At 43.1% G+C, this 18,128-nt stretch overlaps 1 long non-coding RNA gene across 1 annotated transcript; it reads right to left on the bottom strand.

Moving 5' to 3' along the window:
- Window positions 1-4,284: 4,284 nt before the first annotated feature.
- Window positions 4,285-7,361, bottom strand: LOC139838411 (uncharacterized). The gene is made up of 2 exons (XR_011754818.1): window positions 6,359-7,361; window positions 4,285-4,423 (listed from the first exon to the last, which is right to left on the bottom strand). It is a non-coding gene; the product is annotated as an uncharacterized lncRNA (long non-coding RNA).
- Window positions 7,362-18,128: the final 10,767 nt, after the last annotated feature.

The raw sequence follows: 18,128 nt of genomic DNA, 5'->3' as shown, positions 1-18,128 counted from the left end.
ACGGATGCGCTTTACCGTAGACCCTTGATCCAAGAGAGGACAAGTGGTACCCTTGATCCAAGAGAGGACAAGTGGTAGGGTGGGGGTCCCGATAAAGTCCCCACGGTAATTGCGGTCTATGATGGGTTGCAACTTGCCGTGAAGGAGTTCATGGTAGAGACCTGAACTGTTGTCGTGGTCGGGGTCCACCCGTAAGTGGGAATAATGGGACCGGCGAGGACCCAGGGTCGGAGTTTGCAACAACGGGTGGGTGTATGAGGCAGCGGAGGAATATGATTGGCTATGACCTTATACCGGGCCTCACACCATAGGAAGTGTGGACAAGCCTGCAGCTTGGTTGGCACCAAGGTTAAGATCTCTTATGGGTAAAGCAACACACCTCTGCAGAGTGTAATGAATCGTGACCTGTCACTCCCTGTTCCGGGATATGGAATCGCGATGACGCGGCCGGAAAGGAGCTCCATGAAGTTCTAGTAAACCGGTGAAGGCCGACGGACATAGTTCTTCCGAATAAAAGCAACCTCTTGAAGAAATGATTATGAAAACCTGCATTGGTATTAGACTTTACGGTCTAATGTCGTAGCTAGTGCATTAAACACCTCTTTCCTATAATGAACTTGTTGAGTACGCTCGTACTCATCCCACTCTTAAATCCCCTGCTTAGATATGGAGGCCACGATGGAGGATCTACAGTGCAACTCGAAGACCGAGGAGTCAACAACTACTTCAAGAGACAGGACCATGTCAGAGGAGTCAGATACCACGTCCAACAAGGAGAAAACCTAGTTTAGCCATAGAAAGGAACTAGCTTCCTAAACCTAGCTCCTATTTAGCTAGAATCTATTCATAGCCCCCTACTAGTCAAATACTCTACAAATAGAGTTCGTGATAGGATTAGACTACGAGTCGTTCTTCTGGAGTTTATTTGCAGATTTACCTCATTGTAAAGTAGGAGGCTGTGATGATCTTATGTAACAGAGTAAATGTTGTAATTCTATAGACATGCCTTGGACCCGCATATGTTTCTGTTGTACCACTCTGAGCGATATAATACTAGTGGAACTGTGTTTCATTGGTGTTATATCAGACTTGCATACTACACCATGCAGTGGTATGCCGGGTCACCACAGTTGGTATCAGAGCAAATGCTTTGACCCTAGGATTAAAACCCTTTAAAGGAGACCTATAGGATTGGCAGTGTCAATAGGAAGTTGACCTAGGGAAACCAAATATTTTTATGACTTGAGATGGGTATTCATTTGTGAATAATCCTGACACACTTAAGTCAACATTTCTTACCTAGCTTACTAAGATAAAGTAAAATTAGTCAGCTAATCCCAAATATGTAGTATACCATTAAGTCCTCAAAACAAAAGATGAGTAGATCACAGTTGGTATACAATACATGGTAGTCCAAAGAGAGGATACGACCATAAGGAAACTATCCTATTGGAAGATGTGTACCAACTCAAGTTATGATTAAGTAAGAATTACTCAGACCTGCACTAGAAGTAATGTCAAATGATGAAGATAATTAAGAAATCCTAATAGAAGATGTAGACCAAGTTAAGTAATGAGTAATTAAAATTATTTAGACATGTGAAACAAATGATAGTAAGTGATAATTCGGAGTTATATGAGGTAGTATAGACCATGATGAGTCAATCATGGGAGGTAAGGAGGAGAGATAGAAATAAAACATGTCTACTTACAGATTAGAGGTAGTAATCATATGTGATTCACCTGAGAATCGTTATGTGATGGATTAGAACATCATCAATACTTAGAAGAAGTACAATAAGAAGCCAGACAATAGTGCATGAACAGTGTTCCAAACCATGGGAACTGGGTCAAGTACATCAGAACCCTAGTTATATGGTAAGAACATATGGAAGTATGTGAGCTATATTTCCATAGTTATGTGTTTAGAGTAGGAATGTTAAAACCTAGACATATCATGTGAGATAGTCCTCAATAAAATAAAAGTTAAGTAGTACTTCCAAACAAAACTAGGTTAACCTTAGCTATCCTAGACCACTTTGTTTCAAGTTTATCACATTGCAAATGTGCAATTACGGTAAATGTTGAGATAAATAGTAGAAATCCCCATATTCGAGCTAAGTATCACGATATAAACCTATCTTATGTGGTGTTATATACTACACATCAGAGCCTGATGTTTAGAGATGTATTACTCAACTATTATTCAGGCTTATGATGGTGTGTATTATAAGCACAAAGCTGAATCTTCCTGGATTTTATTGGATTTTCATTGTTTGACTAGATCCATACATGAAGTTTGACTTTGATATGCAAGTGCATGTTGCAATATCAAGCTTTTACTTGATGTTAAAGATCTAGAGGGTAATGGTATTCGTGTGAGGAAGTGACGAAATCTGAAGATTCCGAAGACAAGATGAAGCTTCATTAGAAAAAGGAGCAAAGTTGTGGGAAGTAACCACAATACTCAGAAGGAAGTACCAACCAAAACTCATGCTTTACCTCAACAGAGGAGTACTTTGGTACATGAGAAGCATGAAGGTGAGAAATATGATGATTATAGTGAAGCTGAAGCAGATCCATAGACATTATAGAAGAGGTAATGTATGAGAATCACTCAGGATACTATATTCATAGTGGCAGCTAGTGGTTTTCTTGCAAAAATAAATCCTCGAAAAAAAAAGACCTATGAAACCATAGCAGATATAAGAAGACCATAGCTGGTATCTGAAGACCACAATTGGTATAGGATCAATACTGGAAGATAAAGTAGATGATGTCCTGACCAATTGGTCAAAACCTATAATAGAGTACGCTTGTAGATAACAAATAGCCACAATTAGTATCAAGTAGTCCATAATTGGATTATTCGTACCAAGAAGTTGTGAACAAATAAAATTTTGTCAGCCATATAACTATGACCGATAAACCTTTAGTCGAAGGATTCACATTGGATGTCCATAAATTGAGTGGATACACCACAAACATTCTAGGCGAGACCTTAGAAGAAGTACAAACCATAATTTAAACCCAGACCAATATTCTAACCATAAGTCCAATGGTTGGAAGAAAAGGAGTTGAAGACCATAAGAAAACTCTAAGGGGTAGAGTAAAGATTGAGTTGGATGTACAATAACTCAATATTTTGAGCAAGATAGAGGAAGAAGGTCTGAACTGAGAGGAAGTTCGGTCTTATTTTCATAAGATTATTGAACAATACTTTCAGAAGGATGTCAGACCAGAAGCCGAGGTTATACCTCGAGGAAGTAAGAAGTGGATTATAAATTGAGAAAGTGAGTAATATTTACTCAGAAGTACGGAAGCTCAAGTAAGCCAAGGATAATGAAGTTGGAAGAAGAAAATACCGGAGATCAAATAGAGCTCAAGAAGGCCAAAGACCGAAGGAGATTGACTATACCAAAATTAAAGTCCATTTGAAAGATTCCTTTCATGGAACCTAAAAGAACCAAAAGAGTTATAGGTATCAACCATAATCTTGGATTGGATAGACTAAGTGAGTCTAAACCATTCTTAGGGAAATAAACCATCACGACCATTTCTATGATAAGTACCTTACCAAGTACCATTATTGCACTTTTGGTAGTAAGGGAAAACAAAGACCTACTCACGAATCAGGAGTATGTTATCCAATTAGTCTTCAAATAAGACTAGCAGCACCAGAATAAGTCCCAATCATTGAATCTTCAATGGGAAAGGAAACAAGATTATGATATTAAAAGAAATCATGGAATTGAAGTAAGGAGTCATGGTTCAGAGATAGACACTAATGGATTACAGGAAGAATCTGGACAAGGGATATATTCAATAATATCCAGTAAGATCAATACGGAGTTCGAGAAAAGTCGTAGTCTGCACAAGTCAGATCCACACTCCGAAACGTGAGAGAGTTCAAACTTCGAGGACGAAGTTTAGTTTAAGGGGTAGAGACTGTAATATCCCAGGTATTGGGGTTACAAAAATAGAGGAAACAGATGTGTGCATTGCATTCATGCATAGAAAATCTGGGGAATTTTCGCGCTTTTGTTTAAAACTGTCAAAGTGATCGAGATTTCTCTTGTATCGGTGGAATTGAGTTAGTCATCGATGTGAGTGCGACAAATTTTGACATGACTTTGTGAATTCATGTGTTTTGGGAGAACCAATTTGAATTCAATCAAATATGGATAATATGAATTCAAATAGAAATTGAATTGAATTTGAATTCCAAACTACAACAAGAAATACAATGTGTAAAAGTAAACACATTTGATAATTCCAAAAGAATAAGTAATTTAAACTTTACTACAAATATCATTACCAATTATTTACAAGTCACATAAATATAAATAGAGAATGATTACAAAAGGAAAATAAAAGAAGACCTAAATCTAAATCTTCTCGATCTTCCAATCTTATTCTTTATCTGCAAAACAAACAACAAAGAAAAAGGAAATTGTTGGGTGAATATTAAAATGTTGCCATCATCCATGATGAGGCATTTTAATGTTGGAATCTAGCTAATGGGAGTCAAGAACTAATCTTGATCCCCAAATAGTGATTAGAGGGAGGAATATTTTTCTTAGGCAATAACAGGGACAAATAGAATACACTTGGATCAGGAGAGGCAACACTGATCACGAGACAAAAATGAGTAATTGAAGGCAACAAAGGACTAGAGGCAGCACCAAATCTAATTTATCCTTAGGCAACAATATTATTTCCCTCTAATCTAGCAAGAATCCTCTAAAAGCCCACAAGGTTATTTATTTGAATCAGTCTTGACATTGAGAAGTCAATATGATTCTAGTCCATATATTAGAAGCCACTTGCTAATTAAGCAAAGTCTTAATTAACATAATAGTCACACTTGATCTTATTAAGCTCACATATATTATACACTTGGCAGTACCAAAAATAAAGGGCAGCACTAGATAAGCACAAGCCAACCGTATGCCTTGCACTATGAGGCAAAGAAGATCAGGTTGGATACACACAGGCAGCATAGTCACTAGAAACAGGACACACACAGGCAGCACAGTCACTGCATGCACATCATGTGCTGTCACTTCCCCAGCAAACCCCAGCACTACAAAAGCAAAGCAATAGCCAACCGCATCACACTTTGCTCACATTCACCTTAGTCACCAGCAGCCCAGCTAGCCATCGTTTGCACTAGCAAAAATCCACTCAAATATCAAGAAGAACATCAATATATCCTCTTGCCAGCCTTGTGCATGATCTACCAGCAAGATCACATCCACCGCCATAAACAAACACCACCGATGATTTCTTAGAAGAAATAGGAAACAAATCAAGAATCTAGGAGGAGCAGGCTGACCACAAGAAGAAGATCAATTAACAGTCCAGAAGGCCAAGATATCTACAAACAGCAGGTTAATCCATCAACTTAATAAAAGCATGTGTTCTTAGCCTTTGCATCTCAGGGAAAATAAAAGGGTAACATGCAAAGTAAATAAATCCAACCACCCTGCAACTAGATCTGGTCTAGGAGGATCAGGAGGAATTATTTCTCTCAGATCTGCATTGAGGTGCTATGCCAGCTCATCACTGAGAATTAAAAGCCACAATAGCATCTGTTCTTATCAAGAAATTGTGCCTCAGCCTATTGCATCATTGGCTAGGCCAAGAAGTAAGCATAGTAATGTTCTTATCAGTTTCTATTCCGACAAAAGAGAAACCATCTGTAAAGGCAGCAAGATCCATAAATACAAGCCAGCCATCAAGTAAATCATCAAGCACCAATACCTCTACCTTGTTGCTTAAACTCAACCCATAAATGCAACATCAAATTATTATACCAAGATAATTATGCCTGGATGAATAAACCATCCAAACAGGGGCACCACACCTACACATCCACAATAGAGTGTCCATATAGATAAACTTCAGGGAATTACTTGGGGTCCAGGTAATGTTTCCAGGCCAACACAGTTAACTCCAAGCAGAACCATAATTAACGCAATCATTTAATTACCACCCAGCCAACAAGCATCATGTATTGCCCAAGCAGCACAAGTACTAACCATGAATTGCTTTTCCAGCATATTTGAGCTCAATAAGGACTTAATAATAGCAGAACTGAACTTCTTCAGTTAACAATACAGTGTATATGCAGTAGATAAGAGCTATATCATTATCACAACAAGCCAACTGTGTCTGAATGATTAAACCATCCAAAGTGAGATACCAACATAATAGAGACAGCTAGCATGCAATTAAATCAACACAAACTGGTTTAGCTCCAGTACATCATCACCAGGGGCATCATATGCTCAGCAATATTGCATCACATAGCACTATGACCATAGGCAGAGGAGTAAGGAGGTAGTTAGCTCACCATGTTGTAGGGTTGCAGACAAAGTCGACGCCGGGGTTGCGGTCGCAGACGCCATCCGACTGGCGTCAAGGAGGAAGTAATCACCAGCATCACAACACCATGCCACCACCAGCAACATCACCACACCCACGTCTCATCAGCAGCTCCACCACTACCGCAGCACCTTCCCGCCGACGCCAAAGGAGATGTTGGTGTTGCAGCAACAGCAGCTCCATCATGCCAGCCCCACCACCACAAATCATCACCAACAACCAGCATAGCAACGCAACAGCTGCGGGTCGATGACGCCGGGGTTGCAGAGGATGCCGTCCTGCCGGCGTCAAGATGCAGGTAGTTCACGAGACGAGCAGCCGGAGGCGTGGCAGCTGGGGCCATGCCGACGGAACTGAGCCACACCGGCTTGGATTTCGCGTGGCCGCGCGCGCAGGAGGGGCTGAACCTCGTGGCGGCCGCCGAAGCCATTCCAAGCAGCAGCGACGTCAGAAGCGTCCGACGGCGAGCCAACCCGAAGGGATTGGGGATTCCGTCCAGCGCGGAATCAGAGGGCGTCGAAGTGGAGTTAGATGGTGAAGAAGGCCGGAGCGGTTAACCATCGACGCGCGGTGGCGCTAATGGTCGCCGGCGACAGTTGGAACCACGGACAGCGGCTAGGGTTTTCGAGTTGGGGCGGGGGATCAAATCCAGTAGGGCATAAGATAGATCAGGAGGAGGCGGAGCCTCGCCGGCGAACGGCGGCGCCGGAGATGCCCGGCGACGGCCGAATCGACCAGCAGTAGCTAGGGTTCCCGGAGGTGAGTACACGCGCCAGAGGCCTCAAGGAGAGGGGGTTGTTGGTGGAGGCGAGCGAGGAGAGGACGGGGAGGCTGTGCCTGGCAACGGCAGCGCCGGAGACGGCCGGCGGTGGCCGGGGCAGTAGGCAGCGGCGGCTGCATCACGAACGCGTGCGGGAACAAGGGCGAGTGGTTCGTGCGACGGGAGCGAGGACAGAGAGACGTGCGAGCTAGACTGTGACATTACATGTGTGCGGGTATCACCCGACTATCTACGTACGTGAATGCTAGTGGCCCAATCAGTGTTTACGTGCTACTAAACTAATTAGATCCAGCCCAAAGGATTCAATCTACTAGAGTACTTGTGTGTCTAGTCTATTTTTCTAAACATAAAATTAAAAAAAATATAAATCGTAATCAACTCTCAATTTGATGTTAAATATTTAAGAAATCAAATTAGCTCAATTAAAAGCATGAGGATTTCTAATATAAATTTAGTTACTATAAAATTCCTAAAATCAAGTAAAATAGCAACAAGCACCTAATAATCCGAACATCAATAATCTAATTTTTATCTTAGTTCTAGAAGATTATTTCTTCAATTATTTTAAACTCCTAAGAATAAGGAAAAATCATAACTAAGTATTGAATCACATTAGAAGGTCATTTGTATTCCTCGTTAGCCCTTATAGTTGTAATATCATTGTTAAATTGTATTTAAAAGTTGTTTCTTAAATCAAACCCTTATTCAACAAACTGTTCCTTAAATACTAAATGAGATAAAATAAAACCCTAATTCCATCATGAACAACCCTAATTCTATTTTTATTGAAACCCTAATTTAGTAAAACCCTAGGAGCTTATGAATAGAAACACATTATCTTACCAAGTAAAATACATCCTCAAATTCAAACAAGAGTTGTACATGTACCAAAGAATTATGAAAACATCTTGTTTCCATCTTGTTTAGAAACTAACTATTACTTATTTATTGAATCAATTGAAAGTCATAGTAAACCCTAGAAGAACATAACTTCTATTTGAAATAATTCTTTTTCATTAGTGAACATGTTCTTCAAAAGTTATTCTTTTGAAATATATAATAAATAATCATCAACCATGCACTATAGGACTTAAAATTGACAACTGCTCTTTACTTATTATACAACCACTATTCCTTGATGTGTATAATTGTTACTATGCATTTCACCACTTGTTTATGATTCTAAAACAACACAACCCTGAATAAGAACCTTGTTTGTGAACCACTCTAAAAGTGCAACACACCCTGAACTAATCATTACCACTCACTAATCCTAAATCATCGGGGTTAGGTCACGCTTAGAGCGATTGCATCTCATACTTATGCATTAATTGCATCCTTGGCAATCTTTTAAACATCGTCCTTACCGGACGATGATGATATTTCAGAATTTGGAGTTATTGTGTATCGAAGACCTTGTCTGCATAATCTTGCAGTCAAGAAAGGCAAGTTCATCACTTGCTCATGTCATTTGAGTATTTCTATCAAATTACTTGCAAAGTACTATGGTTATCACTATTGCATAAAAAACCAAAACCACTACTTTCATAACTATGAATATGACTATGTGGTGGGCAATGGAACCATGGATTGTGTTGATATGGTGGAGGTTCCATTGCAAGGGTTTATATCCATCTAGGATTAAACAACAAATGTCGCCAGTGATTCTTGTGCCGTAATACCCGTGTTAACCATAAGATGCAGAGTGGGACGGAATAGTCAATTGTATTTCCACCTCTTGTACATCAACGGATGCGCTTTACCGTAGACCCTTGATCCAAGAGAGGACAAGTGGTACCCTTGATCCAAGAGAGGACAAGTGGTAGGGTGGGGGTCCCGATAAAGTCCCCACGGTAATTGCGGTCTATGATGGGTTGCAGCTGCCGGCGAAGGAGTTCATGGTAGAGACCTGAACTGTTGTCGTGGTCGGGGTCCACCCGTAAGTGGGAATAATGGGACCGGCGAGGACCCAGGGTCAGAGTTTGCAACAACGGGTGGGTGTATGAGGCAGCGGAGGAATATGATTGGCTATGACCTTATACCGGGCCTCACACCATAGGAAGTGTGGACAAGCCTGCAGCTTGGTTGGCACCAAGGTTAAGATCTCTTATGGGTAAAGCAACACACCTCTGCAGAGTGTAATGAATCGTGACTGTCACTCCTGTTCGGGATATGGAATCGCGAACGCGGCCGGAAAGGAGCTCCATGAAGTTCTAGTAAACCGGTGAAGGCTGACGGACATAGTTCTTCTGAATAAAAGCAACCTCTTGAAGAAATGATTATGAAAACCTGCATTGGTATTAGACTTTCTGGTCTAATGCTGTAGCTAGTGCATTAAACACCTCTTTCCTATAATGAACTTGTTGAGTACGCTCGTACTCATCCCACTCTTAAATCCCCTGCTTAGATATGGAGGCCACGATGGAGGATCTACAGTGCAACTCGAAGACCGAGGAGTCAACAACTACTTCAAGAGACAGGACCATGTCAGAGGAGTCAGATACCACGTCCAACAAGGAGAAAACCTAGTTTAGCCATAGAAAGGAACTAGCTTCCTAAACCTAGCTCCTATTTAGCTAGAATCTATTCATAGCCCCTACAGCTAGTCAAATACTCTACAAATAGAGTTCGTGATAGGATTAGACTATGAGTCGTTCTTCTGGAGTTTATTTGCAGATTTACCTCATTGTAAAGTAGGAGGCTGTGATGATCTTATGTAACAGAGTAAATGTTGTAATTCTATAGACATGCCTTGGACCCGCATATGTTTCTGTTGTACCACTCTGAGCGATATAATACTAGTGGAACTGTGTTTCATTGGTGTTATATCAGACTTGCATACTACACCATGCAGTGGTATGCCGGGTCACCACATTTTCTTCTAGTCACTTCTTTAGTGAGAAATTCTTTCTCAAGAAAGGTTCCGTTCTTAGCAACAAAGATCTTGCCTTCGGATCTGTGATAGAAAGTGTACCCTATAGTTTCCTTAGGGTATCCTATGAAGACGCATTTCTCCGCTTTGGGTTCTAGCTTGTCCGGTTGTAACTTTTTCACATAGGCTTCGCAACCCCAAACTTTCAGGAACGACAGCTTAGGTTTCTTATTAAACCATAATTCATACGGTGTCGTTTCAACGGATTTTGATGGTGCTCTATTTAAAGTGAATGCGGCTGTCTCTAATGCATAACTCCAAAATGATAACGGCAAATCAGTAAGAGACATCATAGAACGAACCATATCTAAGAGAGTTCGATTACGACGTTCGGACACACCGTTTCGTTGTGGTGTTCCCGGCGGTGTCAATTGTGAAATTATTCCGCATTTCTTTAAATGTATGCCAAACTCATAACTCAGATATTCACCTCCGCGATCAGATCGTAGAAATTTAATCTTCTTGTTACGTTGATTTTCTACTTCACTTTGGAATTCCTTAAACTTCTCGAAAGTTTCGGATTTATGTTTCATGAAATAGATATACCCATATCTACTCAGATCATCTGTGAAGGTTAGAACATAACGATAACCACCGCGCGATGCTACACTCATTGGTCCGCACACATCGGTATGTATGATTTCCAATAAGTCAGTAGCTCGCTCCATAATACCAGAGAATGGAGTCTTAGTCATTTTTCCCATTAGACATGCTTCGCATCTATCAAGTGACTCAAAGTCAAGTGATTCAAGTAATCCATCGGTATGGAGTTTCTTCATGCGTTTCACTCCAATATGACCAAGACGACAGTGCCACATATAAGTAGAATTATCATTCAATTTAATTCGCTTAGCATCAATGTTATGTATATGTGTATCACTACTATCGAGATCTAACAGAAATAAGCCATTCTTTTCAGGTGCTCGACCATAAAAGATATTATTCATAAAAATAGAATAACCATTATTCTCTGACTTGAATGAATAACCGTCTTGCATTAAACAAGATCCAGATATAATGTTCATGCTCAACGCAGGTACAAAATAACAATTATTGAGGCTTAAAACTAATCCCGAAGGTAGATGTAGAGGAAGTGTGCCGACAGCGATCACATCGACTTTGGATCCATTTCCAACGCGCATGGTCACTTCATCCTTTAGTAGTCTTCGGTTATTCTTTAGTTCCTGTTTCGAGTTACAAATATGAGCAACCGAACCAGTATCAAATACCCAGGTACTAGTACGAGAACCAGTAAGATAAACATCTATAACATGTATATCATATATACCTTCTTTCTTCTTCTTGACAAGGCCGCTCTTCAGATCCGCCAAATACTTGGAGCAATTACGCTTCCAGTGTCCCTTCTCCTTGCAGTAATAGCACTCAGCATCAGGCTTAGGGCCAGTCTTAGGTTTCACAGGAGGCGTGGCAGCTTTCTTGCCACTTTTCTTGTTCTTGCCTTTAGACTTGCCCTGTTTCTTGAAACTGGTGGTCGTGTTGACCATCAACACTTGGTGCTCTTTCTTGATCTCAATCTCAGCAGATTTCAGCATGGAGAAGAGTTCAGGTAACTCTTTGTTCATGTTCTGCATATTGTAGTTCATCACAAAGTTCTTGTAACTAGGTGGCAGTGATTGAAGGACACGATTAATCCCCAGTCTGTTAGGAATCACTATTCCCAAGTCACTGAGTTTCTTCGCAAGCCCGGTCATGGCGAGCATGTGCTCACTAACGGAGCTGCCTTCTTCCATCATGCAGCTGAAGAAGTGTTTCGATGCTTCATAGCATTCCACGGCCGCATGAGTCTCAAAGATAGTTTTCAACTCATTGACTAACTCATGTGGATCGTGGTGCTCAAAACGTTTTTGAAGATCGGCTTCTAGACTGCACAGGATGGCACACTGAACTTGAGAGTACCGAGTTTTCCGAGTCGCGTAAACATTCTTTACTTCATCGGTTTCAGTTTCTGCAGGAGGGTCACCTAGCGGTGCATCAAGCACATATTGCAGATTTCCGCCATTGAGGAAGATCCTCACATGACGGAACCAGTCGGTGAAGTTGCTACCGTTGCTCTTAAGCTTTTCTTTCTCTAGGAACTGGTTAAAATTGATTGGGGACGCCATATCTACAACATTTTTGCAATAGTTTAGACTAATGTTTATGACAAATTGAGTTCAAATTTTAATTTAACAAAATTAAAAACTAGGTGAACTCCTACTCAAAACAATATCCCTTGAATTGTCTTAGTGATCACACGAACCAAATCCACCACACCAAGTCCGATCATCACGAGACAAGATGTAACTTCAATGGCGAACACTCAAAGTGTTCATCATATCAATCATATGATTCATGCTCTACCTTTCGGTATCACGTGTTCCGAGACCATGTCTGTACATGCTAGGCTCATCAAGGCCACCTTAGTATCCGCATGTGCAAAACTGGCTTGCACCCGTTGTATGCACCCGATCATCACGAGATGCTTCGAAACGACAAGTCTTGGCAACGGTGCTACTAAGGATGAACACTTAATTATCTTGATATTTTAGTGAGAGGGATCATCTTATAATGCTACCGTCGCGATCTAAGCAAAATAAGATGCATAAAAGGATTAACATCACATGCAGTTCATATGTGATATGATATGGCCCTTTTGTCTTTGCGCCTTTGATCTTCATCTCAAAAACACGGACATGATCTCCATCATCAACGGGCATGATCTCCATCATCGTCGGCGAAGCACCAAGGTCAATGGCGCCGTCTTCATGATTGTCCTCCATGTAGCAACTATTACAACTACTTTGAAATACTACTCAACATGAAATTTTAAAGACAACCATAAGGCTCCTGCCGGTTGCCACAATACAATAATGATCATCTTATACATAGTCATCATCACATTATGGCCATATCACATCACCAAACCCTGCAAAAACAAGTTAGACGTTCTCTAATTTGGTTTGCATATTTTACGTGGTTTAGGGTTTTCGAGTAAGATCCAATCTACCTACGAACATGAACCACAACGGTGATACTAGTGTTGTCAATAGAAGAGTAAATTGAATCTTCACTATAGTAGGAGACACAGACACCCGCAAAGCCACTTATGCAATACAAGTTGCATGTCGAGCGTGGAGCAAATCTCACGAACGTGGTCATGTAAAGTTAGCCCGAGCCGCTTCATCCCACTATGCCACAAAGATGCAAAGTACTCAAACTAAAGACAACAAAAGCATCAACGCCCACAAAACCATTGTGTTCTACTCGTGCAACCATCTATGCATAGACACGGCTCTGATACCACTGTAGGATAACGTAGCATAGAAAACAAAAAAATTCCTACCGCGAACACGAAATCCAAGCCAAGATGCAATCTAGAAGACGGTAGCAACGAGGGGATTGTCGAGTCTCACCCTTGAAGAGATTCCAAAGCCTACATGATGAGGCTCTTGTTGCTACGGTAGACGTTCACTTGCCGCTTGCAAAAGCGCGTAGAAGATCTTGATCACGGCGCCACGAACGGGCAGCACCTCCGTACTCGGTCACACGTTCGGTTGTTGATGAAGACGACGTCCACCTCCCCGTTCCAGCGGGCAGCGGAAGTATTAGCTCCTCTTGAATCCGACAGCACGACGGCGTGGTGTCGGTGGCGGTGGAGAATCCCGGCGGAGCTTCGCTAAGCGTGCGGGGAAGAAGGAGGAGTGGGGCGGCTAGGGTTTGGGGAGAGGGGGGCGCCGGCCATCTAGGGGTGCGGCCACCTTGTGGTGTTTTGGGTGGCCGGCCCCCTCCCCTTGGCCCCTCATTATATAGGTGGAAGCCCCAAGTGTTGCACTACAAGTCTCCGAATAAGACCCGAACCCAAAACCTTCCATGTGATAGGTAAACCTACCCAAGGTGGGAATCCCACTTGGGGTGGGATTCCCCCCTTCCATGTGGGGGGGGGGGGGGTGGCCGGCCCCCATAGGGGAGTCCACTTGGGACTCCTCCCCCTTAGGGTTGGCCGGCCATGGGAGGTGGAGTCCCTCCGGGACTCCGCCTTCCTTAGTGGTTTCTTCCGGACTTTTCTAGAACCTTCTAGAACCTTCCATAGAACCTTCCGGATCATTTTAAATCACATAAAATGACTTCCTATATATGAATCTTATTCTCCGGACCATTCTGGAACTCCTCGTGATGTCCGGGATCTCATCCGGGACTTCGAACAAATATTCGAACTCCATTCCATATTCAAGTTCTACCATTTCAACATCCAACTTTAAGTGTGTCACCCTACGGTTCGCGAACTATGCGGACATGGTTGAGTACTCACTCCGACCAATAACCAATAGCGGGATCTGGAGATCCATAATGGCTCCCACATATTCAACGATGACTTAGTGATCGAATGAACCATTCACATACGATACCAATTCCCTTTGTCACGTGATATTTTACTTGTCCGAGGTTTGATCATCGGTATCACTCTATACCTTGTTCAACCTCGTCTCCTGACAAATACTCTTTACTCGTACCGTGGTATGTGGTCTCTTATGAACTTATTCATATGCTTGCAAGACATTAGACGACATTCCACCGAGAGGGCCCAGAGTATATCTATCCGTCATCGGGATGGACAAATCCCACTATTGATCCATATGCCTCAACTCATACTTTCCGGATACTTAATCCCACCTTTATAACCACCCATTTACGCAGTGGCGTTTGATGTAATCAAAGTACCTTTCCGGCATAAGTGATTTACATGATCTCATGGTCATAAGGACTAGGTAACTATGTATCGAAAGCTTATAGCAAATAACTTAATGACGTGATCTTATGCTACGCTTAATTGGGTGTGTCCATTACATCATTCATATAATGATATAACCTTGTCATTAATAACATCCAATGTTCATGATTATGAAACTAATCATCTATTAATCAACAAGCTAGTTAAGAGGCTTACTAGGGACTCATTTGTTTGTTTACATAACACACATGTATCAATGTTTCGGTTAATACAATTTTAGCATGGTATATAAACATTTATCATAAACATAAAGATATATAATAACCACTTTTATTATTGCCTCTTGGGCATATCTCTGTGGTGTAACTTTTCTATTCGGAAACAAGGCCTAGGGATCCTACTTTCACTAGTGGACACTCTCAACAATGATCACATAAATAAATAACTTCTCTTCCTTTGTGCTACATACACTCTTTTGTTGGATAACAAACACCATTCATTGTGTAGGGCTACAAGAGCTCCCTCAAGCCGGAGTTAACAAGCGCCACAACATTCGGTGTTCATATTTAAGTAACCTCTAGAGCATAATAGACCGTTGCAATTTAGACCAAGTACTAACATAGCATACACACTGTCACCTTTAAGCTATGAAAGGGGGAATAGATCACATCAATACTATCATAGTAATAGTTAACTCCATAATCTACAAGAGATACAATCATAACCTACGCCAAGAACTACATGATGCACACACTGTCACCTTTACATCATGAAGGAGGAATAGACTACTTTAATAACATCACTAGAGTAGCACATAGATTAATAATGATACAAAGCTCATCATATTGATCTCAATCGTGCAAGGCAGTTCATGAGATCATTGTATTGTGGTACATGAGAGAGAGATTAACCACATAGCTACCGGTAGAGCCCTTAGCCTCGAGGGAGAACTACTCCCTCCTCATCATAGGAGACAGCAATGGCGATGAAGATGGCGGTGATGTCGATGGAGATGCCTTCCGGGGGCAATTCCCCGTCCCGGCGGCGTGCCGGAACAGAGACTTCTGTCCCCCGAACTTGGCTTCACGATGGCGGCGGTTGCGTAACTTTTCTCGTCCCATGGCTTACTCCTTTAGGGTTTTCGCGACAGAGGCTTTATATAGGCAGAAGGGCAGCCTCGGAGGAGACCTGGTGGTCCCACACCATAGGGGGCGCCCCCCCTTGGCCGCGCCGCCCTGTGGGGTTGGGCCCCCAGGGCTCTCCTCTGGTGCCTCTCTGGCTCTCTGGAAGCTTCGTGGAAAAATAAGATTCTGGGCGTTGATTTCGTCCAATTCCGAGAATATTTCCTTTGTAGGATTTCTGAAACCAAAAAGAGCACAAAACAAGAACTGGCACTTCGGCATCTCGTTAATAGGTTAGTTCCGGAAAATGCATCAAAACAATATAAAGTATGAACAAAACATGTAGGTAATGTCATAAAACTAGCATGGAACATAAGAAATTATAGATATGTTGGAGACGTATCACCGATCATCTCGCCTGTCATCATACCGATCATCTTGTCGATCGGAATATCCAGCGGCTACCAGATTGCTGTCGTCATAGCTGCGGTCTTCCCTTTTCTTGTGGTGATCCCTGCGTCCACCCGAATCGTTCTTCGTCTGGTCGTCGTCTTCGTCGTCGCTACACTGTCGTGGTCTCCGTACGTTATCTTCGCCATCAGCCCAGCTGTTGGCGATTTCCATTAGTTTGGTGATGGTTTTTGGCTTCTTACGCCCAAGTTCCTCTATGTACGTTTCACGTCGGATGCCGTCGCTGAAAGCATCGATTGCTCTGTCGACAGAAACGTCTTCGGCGGCGTTTAAGAGTTTGGTGAATCTGCCGATGTACGCGCGCATCGACTCTTTCTGCTTCTGGTGGCAATGCCGTAACTCCTCGATCCCAATGGGCCTTTTGTACGTTGCTTGGAAGTTAGCGACGAAAGCGTCCACCAGGTCGTCCCATGATTTGATGGATCCCTTCGGCAGGCCTCTCAGCCAGGCCCGTGCCGAATCTTTCAGGTAAAGCTGCAGGCACTACATCGCTGCTATCTGGTTTCCTTTGTGTAGGATCACAGTCTGCAGGTAATCGTCTATCCATGACCTCGGCTCCTGCTGCCCGTCATACTTAGGGGCGTCAGTAGGGGTAGGTTTGAACTTTTTGGGTGGCATTGTTTCACGAATCTTGTAACTCAAGCAATCAGCCCCCCTTAACTCGCCGTCGTACTCCTGGCTTTCTTCTGAGGCGTCGCTATCGTCTTCTCCCCTCGCGGCCCGCCGTCGCCTAGCTTTGTCGATCCTGCTCTGGGTAATCTCGTTGCGGGCGTCCCTTGAGCGGTGTTTTGATCCGCTAGCCTGGAGCGTGGTCTTCTCCTTTCGTAGGACCAGGTTGTCTCCCAGGATTGCGAGGCTTTCCAGGGCGCCCCGATGAGCTTGAGCCATAGAACCTTCGGGTCGCTGGTTGATGAGGTACGCCGCGAGGTTGGCCGTTGCTCCCTCGACGGTTTTTGGCCTTAGCATTCCTGCAGTGTCTGTGGTCATGAAGGACTTGGATAAGTTTGATGTTATCTCCCTAGCGTCATCTTCCGAGAGTCTTGATAGCCTTGATAGGTGTTTTCCTGCGCCTTGGATACTTCGGGAAGCGCTCCCCCGCGAGCCCCTTCGTTGCTCACTAGATTGTTCTACCGCGGGTAGGCATCTCTCGAGGGTGGCTTGCTCTTTTGATAGGCGCTCCCGATTCTTCTCCAATATTGAGCGATAGGCATTGAGTGTTCCGACCGAAGTTCCGGCGGGAAGCGGTGTGTTGTTAAGCACGGCTGCCCTGGCGGCTACCCACTCTTCCTCCGCGATGGTGTAATCGCTATCGTTATTACTAGCACTGTTTTCAAAACTACGTCGCCTTCTAGAGCGAGGGGTGTGATCTCCGCCTCCCCCGTTCCTTGTGTTCCCTGCGTTGTTGGCAGCATAAACTTGGTGGCGCGCTGCTCTCCAGGTGACTTCCTTGGCAACGCTGTCGACACTGTCCTCTCCCGATGAATACTGGGCGCTGCAGATGAACGGCGTGTCGCTCGATCCCAGCCCGTGCCTGGTGTCGCAGTTCAAGCAGTAGTATGAGGTCATCTCTGAAGGCGCGGGGTTATCGGATCCAACCGACATTGAAGACGTCGACCGAGGGGTCGACGGTGGGGATGAGTTTGTCGAGTCCGTCAGGCCAGCCGAAAGATCGACTGATGATGACATACTTGGCCCCGCGGCCGA

Source organism: Lolium perenne, chromosome 3 (assembly GCF_019359855.2).
Source record: "Lolium perenne isolate Kyuss_39 chromosome 3, Kyuss_2.0, whole genome shotgun sequence".
NCBI lineage: Eukaryota > Viridiplantae > Streptophyta > Magnoliopsida > Poales > Poaceae > Lolium > Lolium perenne.
This window is presented reverse-complemented; position numbering and strand designations above follow the sequence as displayed.